This window comes from Anolis carolinensis, chromosome 3 (assembly GCF_035594765.1).
Source record: "Anolis carolinensis isolate JA03-04 chromosome 3, rAnoCar3.1.pri, whole genome shotgun sequence".
In the NCBI taxonomy this organism is placed as follows: Eukaryota; Metazoa; Chordata; class Lepidosauria; order Squamata; family Dactyloidae; genus Anolis; species Anolis carolinensis.
The window spans coordinates 248,971,899-248,985,298 of NC_085843.1; positions in this window are offsets into that span (position 1 = coordinate 248,971,899).

The window sequence follows — 13,400 nt, forward strand, 5'->3', positions numbered from 1 at the left end:
TTGTGAAAACGATGCAGAATCTTAATCCTTAATATTGCTGGGATATACAGTTTCTTGTTTACAAACCAAAATCCCCCCTTCTGTTCCCCCTTTTCTGCGTTGGACGCGATCCATTGATCTCCTTCATAAGACTGTTTAAGTTCATTTCCCCAGTTTTCTTCCCCGCCGAGTTCAACAAAAGCCGTGTCCTCCTTTTGGGTTTGTGCTCTTGTCCTGACAGCTAAGCCCCATTGTTTGTCAGAGAATATTGTCCCCTCTTTTGCTGTGGTTATGCCTTCGTGTTGAGGCATGCGTGAAAGAGCATCTGCCAAGACGTTCTGCTTCCCTTGAAAAAACTTTAATTGGAAATCGAATCTGCTGAAGTATTGCGCCCATCTAATTTGTTTGGGGGACAATTTTCTAGGAGACTTTAAATACTGTAGGTTCTTATGGTCAGACCAAATTTCAAATGGGATTCCGCTTCCTTCGAGGAAGTGTCGCCAGCATTCTAAGGCTTTTAATATGGCTAATGCCTCTTTTTCCCATATTGGCCAACTTTTTTCAGTTTCGCTGAACTTCCGTGACAAATATCCACAGGGTTTTAAGTTCCCATTTTGATCTTTTTGCAATAGTACTGCCCCATACGCACAGTCTGAGGCATCGCAATGGATTATGAAAGGGCTCCTGATATCGGGGTGTTTTAGGATGGGTCCTTCAGTGAAGCATTCTTTTAAGGTTTCGAATGCCTTTTGGCATTCTGGCGTCCAACTCAGTTTGGCGCCAGGAGCTTTCACTTTTGCTGTCTCCCCTTTCCCTTTTGTTTTTAAAAGTTCTGTAAGGGGTGCGGTTATTTGCGCGAAACCTTTTATGAAGGGTCTGTAAAAATTTGCAAACCCCAGAAATGATTGTAATTGCCTCCTTGTTTGAGGCACTCCCCATTCTTTCACATCTGCTACTTTAGCTGGATCCATAGCTAACCCTTCTGGAGATATCCGATACCCCAGAAAGTCAATTTGAGTTTTATTGAATTCACATTTGGACAGTTTTGCGTACAGCTTTGCTTCTCTTAGTCTCTGCAAAACTTCCCGGACCAATTTTACGTGCTTTTCCTTATCTTCAGTTACAATCAAGATATCATCAAGAAATATGAATACCCCTCTGTACAATAACGGGTGTAGTATTTCATTTATAAGCTGCATAAAGCAGCCGCCTCCGTTTTTTAACCCGAAAGGCAAAATTTCGTATTCAAAATGGCCGAATGCGCAGGAAAATGCAGTTTTCCAAGTATCCTCCGGTTTGATCCTTAATTTATGATACGCTTCAATTAAATCCAGTTTAGTAAATATGCTCCCTTTCTTCAATACGGTAATTAAATCCTTGACTAAGGGCATAGGGTATTTATTGTCCTTAGTAATTGCGTTTAAATTTCGATAATCAATGCACAATCTTAGGGAGTTATCTTTCTTTCTCCTAAATAACACTGGGGCCCCGAGAGGAGAATTGGATGGCTTAATGAAGCCTCGCGCCAGGTTTTTATCAATGTATTTCCTCAATTCCTCCTTCTCCTGCACAGACATGGGATACACTTTTGGTTTGGGTAAGTTTGCTCCTGGGGTTATTTCAATTTCTACTTCTATATTCCTTTTGGGAGGCAATTTACTGGCCTCTTTCTGATTGAAAACATCCACAAAGTCCCTGTATTCAGGTGGCAATAGCTGTGGGTCTATTTCCCCTGCTTCATCTTCCTCGTCCTCCTCTTCTGCAATTTTGCTTATCTCCCATTGCATCTGCTGTTCTTTGAATGCTAGGCTTTTTCCTCTCCAATCTACTTCAGGATTTGCCTGTTCGAGCCATGGTATCCCTAATATTACGTGGTATGTGGCAATAGGGGCTATCACAAAGGATATTCTTCCTTCCCATTTGCCTATTTTACATGGGATTCCTCGTATTTCCTTTGTAGATACTTCCCCAGCAGCGACTGATCCATCTAGCTGCGAAAATGCAATTGGGGAGTCAAGCGCCATCTGCTGGCATTTCAGCGCTCCTGCTAACTCCGGGGTTATAATATTTCTAGAACACCCACAATCCACAAATGCCTTGCAGGTGGCCCGATTTTCTAGCCCTGAGAGGCAGATTGGCACTACTATCATGCGGTTGTCCCGACTCACCAGTTTTTCTGAAGATTCTGGGGCCTGCACCTCCTCTTCCGCGCGCCTCCCGGTTGCTGGCTTGGGCTTTGGGGCTTTTGGTGGCTCCCCCTTCCGGGCCCAGCATTCTGCTGCTCGATGGCCCGTCTTCCCACATACAAAGCATCCCGGTTTAGGTTTGTTGTCGTCTCCTCTGGAGGGAATCCCCGGCCTCCCTCCGGGTCTTTCCTGCTTCCTCGTTTCTCCTCGACCCCTCGCCACCGGTCTTTGCTGGCCGCTGCCGCTCCTGAAGCGCTTTACTTGGGCCAGGGTGGATTCGACGCGCCCCGCTAGTTGAATCCATCCCTGGAGCGTTTCGGGGTCGTCTCTGTGCGCTGCCCAGCTGAAAATCTCGGGGCGCAGTCCCTCTTTAAATAACTCCACTTTGGTCACTTCAGACCATTCTGGTACCCTTTCCGCGAGGTGAAGGAATTCCTCTGCGTACTCGGGCACTGTTTTGTCCCTCTGCTTTATTCCTTTCAGCTGGTCTCGAGCCCTCAATTGCTCTAGCCGGTCTCTGAACCGGTTTTCCAGTGCGGCGAGGAAGCGGGGCACTGACCTCAGGCATGGGTCGTGTCTGGCATGGAGTTGCACGTACCAGCTGGCTGCTCCTCGCTTTAGTGTGTTGCCGATGGCTCGAACCCTGCTTGCCTCGGAGGGGAATGTGTGTGCATTGTCTTCCATGTATCCTCTGATGCTAATTAGAAAAAAGTTCAGTTCATCTGATTCCCCTCCGTATTCTAGTTTGAGATCTTCCCTTCTAGGCATCCATTCTGCAGCCCGTTGATGCTGTCTGGGAGGCATGGGGAAGGGTTGCATCAGGTTTCCTCGGGCGGCTCCTTGGAACACGCCGCGCCCCACTCCGGTGGTCATTCTGCGCGGCTCCCGAAAGTCTGCCGCCGCCGTCGGCTCTTCCGCCCATCCGCATACTGGCCTTGCTGTAGCCCCCTCATCTCGCCTTTCCTCGTCGTACGGCACATCCTCCTCCTCTTCCTGGATCCCCCGCTCCTCTCCGCCTTCGTCTGCTAATCCACTGGACCCGATCCCTGGCCCCAGTGGCCTTTCCACCCCGACGCCCATTCGGGGGGTTGGGAGCTCTGTTGGAGATGGCGGCCTCAGAGTTCCCAGGGCTCGCTGACGCTCCACTTCTCGCGCCATTCTGTCCCGGAACTCCAGCTCCCGCCAGTATTCCTCATCTCCCTCGTCCCTTGCCGCCACGGGACTCTGCGTTGACGCTCGCTGGCCCCTCTGGCTCCAATCTCCTTCTTTACTTGGTTCTCTCTCGGCGCCATATCGGCTGGGCTCCTTTTGGAGATTCTCTTCCAATAATGGCACCAATCTCCCCACGGTTTCCGACAGCCTGGATAAATTAGTTTCCAGGATGGATAACCGCAGGGCCACGGTCTCCGGCATACTTCCTCCAGATCCCCAACTGGTTTCTGCAGCCGCAGAGACGCCTCTTCCTCCCCTGGGAATTCTCTGGGTCACGCCGTTTGGCCTGGGGTACCCCGTAGAGGAAGCTATGGCTTGCAGCGTTTCTTCTCTCTTCGGCCGGGCCCCTTGCAAAGGCCTCTCTGCCCCATTTGGGCTTTGATCTCCTTCTTCACTCATTATCACTTCACTGCGAATTCCGCAGGAGGGTGAGAAATGGATTCTCGACTTTACTGTCAGGCTCACTTCAAAAGACCAGTCTGAACGCAGATCAAAGATAGCTGCTCTCAAATTCAATCTTTATTGAAGAATACATGACTTTGGAAAAGTCGAGAATGACCTAATGTTTACATACATCTAATTTTATCACTTCTGATGCAACGTAATATCACACGCAAATATCATCATCAAACCCCACCTTCGGGATCACATTTCTACCATGATTTCTATTCCCACACACTACAGCAATTATAATTGTTTATACTTTCAACTCTGAGTTCCCAGGCTCATTTTATCTCCTCCCGCCAGGTGCTTGCAGGGTTGTTTTATGTTATGAAGTCAGATTCAGGGCTTGGAAATTCAGCCCTGGGATCTGGCTCCATGACATATAGTGTCCCTAGTTCACGGATTTTCGGGTGGTCCTGGAACCTAACCCTCGCGATAAGTGAGAGAACACTGTATTACAATAGGAAATTGGTGAAATGACATCCAACAAGATGATGATGACGATCTTTATCTTTATGTTTGTTTATGTTTATGTTTGTTTATACCCTGCTTTTTATCTCCACAAGGAAACTGAAAGGGGCTTACATTAAAAACTTTTCAATAAAATTTAAAATGTAAACATATACAAACATTAAAACAGAATTAAATATAAATGGTATTAAAATTCACAGTTTAAATCCATAAAAACATAATATAAGCTCAAAACCACAGCACCCCCTGTCTCTTTAAAAGCCTGCCTGAATAAAAACAGTTTTAGGACTGCAGGAAGGGGGCCATTCTAGCTTCCCTGGGCAGGGAGTTCCCTGAGCAGAGAGGATCCTGTCAATATACTGTTGGCAGGATCCTTTTGACAGAGAGGGAGCACATAAAACTATCAACATTAAAATCTCTAGTATGATTTTACTAGGTCATCAGTTTAGATTTAAAAGGATGATGCAGATTCTCTTCATCAATGATGATCCCTACTGGATCTTGCAAGGATCTAATCCCCAATATTTGTCCTAAATTATTTTCCTATTCCAATTCTGCAAGGTAATATTGGAAGCAATATACTTCTCTGCATTTCATGTTATGTCGATGTTCATAGGTGTCACTTAGAAGGCAATTCTGCTCCAAAATTAATAAAGAAATGTTGAAAAATCTAGAGATTACCTACAGGTATTAAGGTGGAACCATAAATGTTATGTGTATTGAAATAAAGTGTTGATGAAAGAATCTTCTTGCCTCTTATAAAGCCGATGCTGCCATTTTCCTCTAAGAGAATCATTTTTACAGCTCAGTCAACAGTGATTGAATTTACATTTCATGTTGAACCTATCAATAAAGCTTAACATTGTCCTCACAACATCTTTCATTTAATAACTTATTATTTAAAAGGAACATGCTGAAAAGTAACATGCATTATTTATTTTGATTCCTAAACCCCTCTATCTCCAAGAGTTCAGGGCAGGTTATAAAACTGTGTTTTTGAAAGACAGAAATGTACAATATATTCAATATAACTATATAGCTAAAATAATCATATTCAGCTGCCACACTCTGAACATACACAAATAAGGTTTATTATGGTCTCTTTTTTTAAAAAAGTCACATTTGTCACTGGAAGACCCTCAAGCTCTGACTTAACTCTTGAGAATGGTAATTGCATTTCAAAGTTGGAAAGTAGCCAAGGAAAATGATCCAAAGTTCATAGGTGATGGAAAGGATCTTGGTACAATTAAGACATGCAGAAGAGGGAAGAAGTGTTAGCTATCCTGAGCTTCATGCATTCATTGAAATATCTGCACAGATGCTAGATGTGTATGATCTTCTTCATTTTACTTTAAATAGATGTTTTAATTCCACTTTTCTAATCACTGACATCACTCAACATAGCTTGCTATGACTGGGGTTACTGCAATATAATAATGAAATCCCGATAACAAGGGCAACAAGAAAATGCAAACTCCCTCAATTTATAATAGAACAGAGTTGGGAAACACAGATGCAACATATTTTTTTTGATGAATTATCAAGTATTCAGCAAGACAAAATCCTAATACTTTTTTTTTAGAAGGAAGTTTCACCATATCACTAGAAGAGAAAAAGAAGATGTAATGTAAACGTCATGCATTACAGTTTCAGTGCACTCATTATTAGAGTGCCCTGCATAGATGGTACTCATAAAATCATAGAATCATAGAGTTGGAAGAGATAAATTGTTATGGAAGAAGACACTCACTTGGGTACCATGGAGGTCCATGTGACTAGGAACCCAGCATTCCCAGTTGCAGTAAGAAAATGCTATGTGTGCTGTTGTGCACATTCAAGACATTTCATAGTAACCTTATGACAAAAGCCCATCATTGGTGTTTATTGGCAATTTCTTCAGAGGGTGTTGCCATGGGCTTCTTAAGTGGCTGAGAATGTGTGATATGCTCAAGGTAACCTAACTGATTTCTGTGGATGAGTGAGGATTCAAATTATGGTCTCCTAGGGCCCTTCCAGACAGCCATATAATCCAGAATATCAAGGCTGAAAATTCCACAGTATCTGCTTTGAACTGGGTTATCTGAGTCCACACTACCATATATTCCAATTCAAAGCAGAAAATGTGGGATTTTATTCAGCTGTGTGGAAGAAGCTCTAGAGTCCCAGTTCAATACTGAAACTATTATTTATTTACTGTAGAGCCATATACTACTACCGTGTTTCCCCTAAAATAAGACACTGCCATACATATATATATATTGCTCTAAAGACCCACTAGGTCTTACTTTCGGGGGAGGTCTTATTTCACTCTCTTCTCCTCCACCACGGCAGCGGTGTGCAGGAGAAGGAGCGAAAGGCGCATGCCTTTACCTCTTCTCCTTTACCTTTCTTGGCGAAAGAGAGCCATCGCCAGCCAAGAAGGAGAAGAAGGGCTCCTCCTTCATGGGCGGCAAAGGGGGCCGCCGCCGCCACTGCCGCTCGGAAAGGAGAAGAAGGGCTGCCTCCTCTCCTTCCTGGGCAGCGAAAGAGAGAGCCTTCGCCGCCTGGGAAGGAGAAGAAAGGACCCCTCCTCTCCTTCCCAGGTGGCAAAAGAGAGTTCCTTTGCCACCTGGGAAGGAGAAGAAGGGACCCCTCCTCTCCTTCCCGGGTGGCGAAAGAGAGCGCCTTCGCTGCCCGGGAAGGAGAGGAAGGGACCCCTCCTCTCCTTCCCAGGCAGCGAAAGAGAGCGCCTTCGCCGCCCGGGAAGGAGAAGAAGTTCCACCTCCTCTCCTTCCCGGGCGGCGAAAGAGAGCGCCTTCGCCGCCCGGGAAGGAGAAGAAGGGACCCCTCCTCTCCTTTCCGGGCAGCGAAAGAGAGAGCCTTCGCCGCCCGGGAAGGAGAAGAAGGGACCCCTCCTCTCCTTCCCGGGCGGCAAAGGAGGCCACCGCCACCACCTGGGAAGGAGAAGAAGGGCTCCTCCTTCTCCTTCACGGGTGGGAAAAGATGCCATCGCCATTGGGGAAAGTGAAGGAGGGCTCCTCCTTTGCCTTCCCATCGCCGCTAGGGAAGGCACGCCTTCCCTTCTTCTTTGGCTCCCTCTTCCTAGGTCTTACTTTCGGGGGTGTCTTATATTAGACTATCCCCCCAAATCTCTACTATGTCTTATTTTATGGGGATGTCTTATTTTCGAAGAAACACGGTATAGTATATGGCTCTAAAAATGTAGCCTCTATGTAGACATATCCCTTTAGCAAAGAGAAATAAGAATTTCAGCTGTCCTTCTCCACATACTGAGCTTCATGCATGACTAGGACTAATGTACTATATAGAAGGAAGGACTTATGACATGCTCCCTGGCATTAGAATAAAGCATTAAAGTTGCATCCCTGTTTCATATGAGAAATGTTTGAGAGGTGTGTATGATGGTGTCCAACTGCTATATAGTTGACTGTACAATCTGGAAAACCTTGGATCCAAACACAGATTAACATAGGAACTCTTAGTTGGAATACTTTGATCTTTCTTTCCTATCTGATTTGGAGGGCCTGTTTTTCCTACACATAAAACACACTCAAGAGTGCTTATTAAAAGAGAGAGGAAAGAAACCCAAAGTTTATGTAGAGATTATTTTATGTTTACATATCACTCTCTAGCAACTGGGGTTCAACCAATCATAGATCTGTAAAAACAACAGTCTTTGCACATTAGGTGGCTCTTAACATCTGTTGGTTAATAGCATGACATGCAGTATAAATCTACTCCACCCTGATGAAACTCTGGTTGCCAAGAACAGCAATGGATCAACATTTGAATAAAAATCATTGTGACAATAATACTAAAAGATATAAAATGATACACATGCATTCCAGTAAACAAAATTTCCTGGCTTGGTAAATGACTCTGTGTTTTAAGAAGCCAAATGTTTCTGGTATAAAACAACAGCTGATTCATAATGCATTAAAAAAACAAAAAAACAAAAAACCAACAACAACCTATAATCTAAGCTTTATCATGGGGGACAGACGGCAACTGCCATTTTTAAAAAGGGAGAAATATGCAAATTTGGAAGCAACTAAAATTTGTCATGCTTCAAAGAAAGGATATATAGAAATGAATACATACATATAGATATGTATTTTAGGGTTTGGACATCGATTTAATAAGCCTTAAGGGGAAAAGACTGCTCATGGCAGCTTGCCTTTCACCTTGCAGGAAATAAATGGTAGCTTATGACATTACTTAGAAATCCAGGCTGATGTCTGATCAGTCTGTCAGTATGGCTTTTGTCTTTAATCATTTCTTACATTCAAAAGCAGAATCTACATGGTACCTTCTTAAAGGGACATTTATCCATTGCAGATTAGAAAGCATTGTGATCAGATAACCTCATTGGCATTGTTCATCATATTCCCACTACACACAGACACACACTCTTATTGTGAAGTTTTACCCATAACAGTCAAAGGAATTTGCTCTCAAAGAAGAGCCAAATCATGTTCAAATAGGACATTTAATTCAAAAAGTCTCCCTGATCCATAACCTACCCCCCCCCCCCCCACCCTCAACTGGAATGGGCAGTAAACAGAGTTCTGGGCAGCAAACAGTAATCCAGGAAAGTGATCTCAGGTAGGAAACTGATGCGAACCCAGATCTGTAATACATTTACTTTTAGGAATCCGGGGGGGGGGGGGTGTCCCATTGCTTCGTTTATTTCAGAATGAAAATGCCTATATATATATATATATATATATATATATATATATATATATATATATATAGAGAGAGAGAGAGAGAGAGAGAGAGTTAATGACAACATTATTTTCAGTATTTATAGCATGGCCCTAGGATTTCACAGATATTTAGCCTAGATTTTTTGTTGAGTTATTAAAATACAACTCTATTTTATTATTATTTTGAAAGGACTTCAAAAACATTTCTGTTTCCATCTGCTTTTCAATGTAATGTTGGTTTAGATATTTAATCACTTAAGCTGTTCCTGCACTTGTTTTAATCTGTTTTATCTGGCTAGCCATGCTGGTGGGTATATTGTTTTCAAGATGGCTGTTTTATTTTTTCAATTATAATAAGATCATTTTAGAAAATGTAGAGCAGTGGTTCCAAACCTTTAGTCCTCCAGGTGTTTTGGACTTAAGTTCCCACAAATTCTTAACAGCTGGAAACCTGGCTGGGATTTCTGTGAGATAAGTCCAAAACAACTGGAGGACCAAAGGTTGGGAACCACTGATTTAGAGAGATACTTAATATTTGTCTAATCTTCCTGTTATCCTGCCATCTTCAGGAACTAGAGAGTAGTGCTGAGCACAGGTACGTTTTTGAAAATCGGCTCCAGATGGGGGGGGGGGGGGGAGGGGAGTGCAGCTGAAGCGGATGTGGCAAGGTGTGGGCAGAGTAGCCTCAATAATCAGGAAAGCTGCTGCTCCTCCTCTACTTTTTTCCCAGGCAGCCTCCTCCATCCCTTCCTAGAGCCCCCCCCCCAGCACTTCTTAAAAATCTCAAGAGAAGGAGACCATACCATATCACCTTCCAAGGCAGAATATTCAACTGTTGAACAGCTCTTACCATCAGGAGGTTCTTCCAAATATACAGGTGGATTCAAATCTGCAATTTGAATCCATTGCTCCATGTCCTAATATCTAGAACAGCAAAAAAGGCTTGTCCCTTCCTCAATATAACATCCCTTTAAATATTTAATCATGTTCTCTGTCAGCCATCTCTTCTCCAAGGTCAACATACCTATCTCCTTAACTCCTTACTTCGCATAGGGATTAGCCTCTAGAAATTTGATCATTTTTGGCTGCTCTTCTGTGGACATGTTTGTTAATACCCTTCTGGAATTGTGATGCCCAGAATTGGACACAGGATTCCAAATGATGTCTAACAAAAGCAGAATTGAATGGTACTACAATCTAGATACTATACTTCGATTGATGCAGCCTTTTTGCCACTGTTTTTTTTTTATTGTGTCAGAAGCGAATTGAAGCAAGTTGCTTCTGGTGTGAGAGAATTGACCATCTTCAAGGACATTGCCCAGGGGATGTCTAGATGTGTTGCCATCCTTCAGGGGGCTTCTCTCATGTCCCCACATGAGCTAGGGCTGACAGATGGGAGCTCACCCCATCTCGTGGATTGAAACCATTGACCTTCAAGTCAACAGTTCAGCCAGCACAAGGGTTTAACTCATTGCACCACTGCAGCTCCAGTTTTGGCACAGTAATATGACATTCTCCCCAAACACACATGTCCTAATACTCCTAGATCCCTTTCATATGTACTGTTTTCAAGCTAAGTGTCTCCCTCCCCCAGTTTAAAGCCCTCCTAATTCACACTGCTATCTATTAGATTCCCTGGTAAAGTTCAAAGTACTGGTCTTGGGGTCTGCCAAGGTAACTCTACGGCTAATTCATGCAGAACTCATTCATTTCAATAGGGTTTGCAGGTTTCTGTTTCCATGGTAAGTTTACCAAAGCATCTACAATGGATATGAAAGTTTCACTGTATATAGGCCCTTCCAGACTAGATTTAAAATCCCAGTTTTGTTGTGGAGCAAAACAGGACAAATTCTTCCCAAGATTTAGACCAAACAGTGGGTCCAAATTCAAGAATTTTGGTGGAGGGGGGGGGGGCTAGATGCCCTTCCGAAAGGGCATCTAACAAGCCCCCTCCCCCAACACCGTTTCCCTCAAAAAATTACCAGGAGGCCTGCAAAAAGAAGTATGCCTCTTCAATGGAAGTTCTGTCGCATCAAAATGATGTGGCAGGAGCTTTGGGAAAAGGAGAATGGATTGTTCCTCTGTCTTCTCAAAGGTTCCTGCTGCCTCATTTTGATGTGACAGGAGCTCTATTGAAGAAGCCAGCATACCTCTTGGTATGTTTTAGAGGGAAACAAGAGGGAGGATGGGGGGGGGGGTGCCATCCTTCTGCCTCTTAGAACCCAAAGAAAATAGATGGCAATGGGGATTGGCTCTAGGGATTGTGGAAAGTGGTCTCAATCCCCACAAGCTCCAACACCTCAAAAGATCTAGACCTTTCAGTAATGTCCAGATTTTTTGAGGTTTTTTTAACACGAAATAAATTGGGAAAACCTGGTTTACTCTAGATTAATACGGATTAACCTGAGGTGATGTTTGGACTACTCAGCTAATCCAGATCCCATCATGAATTTTGAGAGAAGTCTTGTTGTTGTTGTTGTTGTTGTTGTTGTTGTTGTTGTTGCTGCTGTTGTTGTTGCTGCTGCTGCCCTGCCCTGTGACAATGTGTTCCTACTACGTATTCTTTGACTAACTAAATTTTACTTTACATATACAATGTGCCAAAAGGAGATAAGATGCAAGTACATGTTTTTTTTTAACTAAGAAAATGGCCACGTAAAAAACGTCAACATTTAGCTAAATACTTCCCTATGGTAGATTGTATCACATTTAAATTAAGAGCTTTTCTGTGCTGCATAGTTATGGCACCATATGTCACTTTAACTGTTGTGGTTCCACTCTGCAGGATCCTGGGTTTAGGATCCACAGTTTAGGAAGAAGTATTCATAAATCTCATCCATCACAACTATAGGCATAGCAAGATACTTACTACTTGCTATTTTTTAATTATACAATTCCAAAACTAGAAGAGAAGAATGTCCATTCTGGTGAGAAGGGCAGGATAGAAATGAAGGAAATAAATAAATAAATGTTCTGACGTGGTTATGCTGAATTATAAGTGAGTGACTTTATTGGTTGGTAGAGGCAATATTTCCTTGCAGTGATACATATGACAACTCAGTTCCACCTTTGCTACCATTTGTGACAATTTCTTTGGGTCTCCTGTAGACTCTTTACCTAAATCCTGCTGCTGGCCTCCAAATGCTATATCCCAACTTGTTCTGCCCCTAACACCACAGGAAAAAAAAGTGTTTTGAGTTTATATGACTATAAAACGAACATCACTAACCACAGCACTAGAGCTGTCACTCATGTTACGTGAATATGAATAAGATTTTGTAAAACAGAAGATAATTAGATTTACAATTACTTATTGTGCAGAGGTGTAGTTTCAATATGTACACTTTCTTAATTGTTAGTTGCTCATATATTTTCACAGTAATTAACCTACCTAAGATGAACTTAACTAACCTCACTTAATTGCTCCGACTCTCCCAACAACCACCCACAAGCTTTTCAAATACATTCAAAATCCCAGCCAATCATTTCTAGCATTCCAACAAATTCTCACCCTCTCCTAAAAGACCAATGACTTTTATCTGTTTTTATTTAGATGATCTTATCTGTACATTATACATTGTCCATAAATTATTTATACATGTTAATATGTATAAAGATATATGTATAAATATATAAATAATGGTTTTAATATGACTATTTTAATTGTGATTTTATTTTATAGTCTATGTTTTTAGCTGATCTTGTTTTTGCATTGGATCCTACAATGGAAGAAAGGCAGCACATAAATGGAATAAATAAATAGTAAATAATACCCTACTATCAATAACACATACAATAATTTGCCATATTAGATCAAATATTGATACAGTAATATACACACAACTTCAGAACATCATAATTGCTATGGGCCATACTCTCACCGAAAATGTGCTTTTTGATGTTTACTTCTTATTCATTTCTTAACTTGATTTGTATGAGAACTGCCACTTTTGAATATGACACAAAATACCCCATATGGATAGAAAAATATATGCCTTCATAGGTCCCTGACATGATTCCAGCCACTATTTCACTTATAAATATATTTTGGAAAAAATGATATAGGCTTCCATTATGTATATGATGTGTTTGGTTCTCTCCAGAATTTTAAAAAGTTGTGGGTTTTAGAATAATTTCCTAGAAATAAGAGGCTATATTGGCTGGGAATATCTGGGTACTGAAGTCTCCCAAAATAACATATCAAGCTGTATTTCCTTTTCCTTAGTAAGTTCAGAACTGACTGAGGGCCCTTCGAGCCAGGCCCTATATCCCGGGATCTGATTCTAGGTTTTCTGCTTATCCCAGATTATCTGGCAGTGCGGACATATAATCTAATTTTAAAGCACAAAACCTTGAATCATATCCTGGGATACAGGACCTGTCTGGAAGGGCTCTGAGT